The 3,562-nt window shown below is 40.6% G+C and overlaps 1 protein-coding gene across 13 annotated transcripts in view; it reads left to right on the top strand.

The window, feature by feature from the left end:
• Positions 1-3,562, top strand: part of rbm47 (RNA binding motif protein 47) — a 33,623-nt gene that overhangs the window by 20,662 nt on the left and 9,399 nt on the right. The window contains exon 1 of one of the 13 annotated variants that reach the window (XM_032531638.1): positions 339-453. The exons of the other annotated variants lie outside the window; for them this stretch is intronic. The gene's annotated coding sequence lies outside the window, so the exon portion shown is untranslated. Of the gene's footprint in view, positions 1-338; positions 454-3,562 lie in introns of those variants that run through there. 13 annotated transcript variants of the gene reach the window in all.

Below are 3,562 nucleotides of genomic sequence, written 5' to 3'. Positions count from 1 at the left end.
GAAGTCCCCCAGCAGTCTACAACTATTACAGCATAAGTAAGAGAGACAGGGTAAAGAGAGGAGCCTGGTTGGGCTGTACTGCCCTGCCTCTCTCTAGTTTTATTATATTATTGATAATATGATAAATTAATCTGAAGACTATGAAGAGAAGCAGAGAGGAGAAGGAGTAAAATAAAAAAAAATGTAGTTAATTACACACTTACTTTCACACGTAAATAACTTTCTACTAATCAAAAAATGGGCTAGGACCCTCCCACAGACACACACACTCACCCAAAGCTGTTTTTACTCCACCCTCACCAGCTCTCATGCTTGCAACTTTGGCTCAGTGTGTGTGTGTGTAGAGGGGGCTGGCCTCTGAGCTCTGTGCCCTGCTGTACCTGTCTCTTATGGAGGTGGACTAACACTCCCAGAGCAGGCGGCCAAGCAACGGAGCGCTGTGAAGCAACAGGGGTAGCTATATCCTCCCATCTGACCGCTCTCTGCTTCTCCTTCCTCTTCTATTTTCCACCAACACCCTTCTGCTGTGATGTCCTCCTCAATATGTCTGCATTGTTTAAGTCTCACTTCCCTCTCTCTCTCTGATCCTTTAACCTTGAATGCCATGTTTTATGTGACTGTAGACTGTAAAGATTATTATTTAACAATTAATTCTATGAAGTTGTCAAAAATTTTAAGGCAGGCTTGAAAAGTACTTGCATGACTCAGCTGATGTAATAATATTATCTATTGGGTGTGTGTTATGTGCTAAAACAGCAGGATTGGAGGGAAATCATTGATATTTCATTGATTCTCCTCTGCTGCATTGGGACAGGGTTTTTAGGGGCTGCTGGGAAGTTGTGTCCATGTGTGTGTGCATACAGTTAAGATGGCGGCTTCCTTAGGCCTATTTTCTCCAGTACACTGGATCAGTGTCACTCAGGATAGAACAGCAAACTAAGAGATACATTGTTCCTTACTGTATACTGAACACACTCGGTTTTTCTTTGCTGCATAATCTGGATATATTGGCAGCCAAAGAAAGTTTTGTTGGCTTACAAACTTCTGAATAAGAAGAGCACATGACATCAAATGTCAGGTCGGTGACATAAACAATGAAATGTTCTTCCTCTTACAAGCTATAAGGAACTTTAATAATCCCATGCCTCATTTGCTCGTTTGAGGAAAAAGATGAAATGGCCAGCAGTAGTCAATATGTGTTCATGGTATAATCTGGAGGAAGCCAGTAAAATCCATTTTGTCTGCTCATAAAGCAATTCAGTCACCAATAACATGCTGTTAATAGGTAGAGAATCAGGTGCTTCTATCAATCATAAACACAATGTAATGTACAACAGCTCCACAGCAATAACTGGAACACTTTAAACCGGCAGGTTGGCATTGTGTTACCCAATCAAATCCTTGATGTTTAACTTAATTTGCAGCGTGCAGGCCAGTCAGCTCTTCCCTTCTGTGTGTGAGTTCATAACCTTTGACCAGGTGAACTTTTGTGTTTGAGAATGGCTGTGTAGGTGATGTTTACCGTAATGTCTGCTAGCTGTTCCTGTTGTACTTCAACAAAGAAATCCCACATTGTCATTACTTTCTTAAATTCTAATTACATAATAACTAAGAGTAATAACTAAGACGCCAACTGTAAATCGTTCCTTGTGAGTAAAAGTTGTGATCTGCGTTTGTCACAGTTAATCATCTACCTGTCGCTGCCACAGGTCTTGTTCTCTCTCTCTCTCTCCCTCTCTCTCTCTCTCGCTCTCTCTATCTATCTTACAAACACACACGCACACACACACACACACACACACACTTGTCTACACACATATACACATGTTTACATGTGAGGTCAGAGCTTTCTAGGTGGAGATTTTCAAAGAAATTGTTGCTTTTTGTCACTTTATATTCTTTTCTAGATTTCTTCTTTTCTACTTCATCTGTTCAATTTTGCCACCTTTTGTTATCTTTGTTTTTTAGTTACAGTATCACCCCCCCGCACACGCACACAGACACACACACACACATCGAGGGTTGTGATTTTGTGAGTACCTCCTAGAATAGGAAAAACTCAGCACAACAGCGACACACACTGAGAAAGGAATATTTCCAAGTGGTCAAAAGCAGGAAGAAGGTTACCTCAATGCTAAGACTGAACACTGAATGTATTTTTGACTCACACAAACTATCCAGTTACGTAAAGGAGTTTTTGAAGAGTTATACAAAGTGTCAACCTCATAGTGTCACATAGCTTCTTTTTTTTTTATTATCGAGTAGAACTCCCAGAGTGAATATTGTCCTCCCTTTGTCATCAGTCTGGCAAGATAAGGCTGATAAGAGATGGAGTCATGTTAGCACTTCACACGATAGAATTAAACAGAGGGAGGGCACGTCAAGCTGTGGAGAGTGAAAGCAACACAGAGAATAAGAAGTAAAAATCTGTTAATACAGTAAGCTGTTGGAAAAACCTTGCGTGTTTTTTTTCCTTTTTGAGTGCAATAAAGGGAACTGTATCCTCGCTGAGCAGAATCAGAATGCATCTCTACAGACTAGATGTCTGCATAACTCAAAATTTATGTTTTTTATTAATCTAATGTCATCTTGACCTATCACCATAAAGCAGCTAACTACTGGCTAAAGATAGATGGAGGAAATAACATCCTGTCCTTCCCCACTCTTGGTTTTTGCTGTCTTTTTTCCCTCTTTGCCCCTGTTTAGACCTTATTGTCTTGTGTATATATGGATAAATGATTGAATTAATAGTTTGCTTCTATCAGAAATATTTATATTTGTATGGTATGTCCACAATACATTTTCTCATGATATTTAAAGCCTTTTTATTGTATCAAGATTACATTTGCATAATACTCGGCCCTCTGTGGATGAGTGTGTGCGCTAGGTAATTTTAAGTCCTCCAGCCTTGGGCGAACTAACAAGTGAACAGGTGTGTGTGTGTGGGTGGGAGTGTGGGATATTGGGTCAAGCCAAATGAGTGTGCGCGTTACCATGGTTGCTGGGCTTAGTAGCGTTTTACCTTTGTTGACTGACCTCACCTATTTCTCTCAAAGTCCAGGCAATCTTGTGACGTGTAAAAACGTGTGATTTGCTGCATCAGTGTTATACGCAGCATGGAGATTTTGGGGATTTAGAATGGATTTTTCCGTTCTGAATGCTGGCACTGTTGGAAAAAAACAGAGTAAGAGGTTTATGCTTGGGAAGCTGATTTCTGATTGTTCTCTGTTCCTCTTATACGACTGTAGCTCTTAATGAAGTGGCACACACACACACACATGCACGCACGCACGCACGCACACACACTATATAACACTCATGATAAAAGGGTTGAAAGTCCAACACCCTCTTGTGGTGAATGTGCAATATATCATGTGTAAGATAGATTAATGCAGTGCACAGCTTTTTGTCACAGCATGGAACCAGTGGGGTAATTTTTAGCACAACATTTTTAATATAGCTTAACTCCAACTTGTCTACCTTACTGCTGACACACACGCATGCATGCACCTGCACACACACACACACACACACACACACACACACACACACACACACACAC

Source organism: Etheostoma spectabile, chromosome 2 (genome assembly GCF_008692095.1).
Source record: "Etheostoma spectabile isolate EspeVRDwgs_2016 chromosome 2, UIUC_Espe_1.0, whole genome shotgun sequence".
Classification (NCBI taxonomy): Eukaryota; Metazoa; Chordata; class Actinopteri; order Perciformes; family Percidae; genus Etheostoma; species Etheostoma spectabile.
Note: the sequence above shows the minus strand (reverse complement) of the source record. Positions and strands in the feature narration are given on the sequence as shown.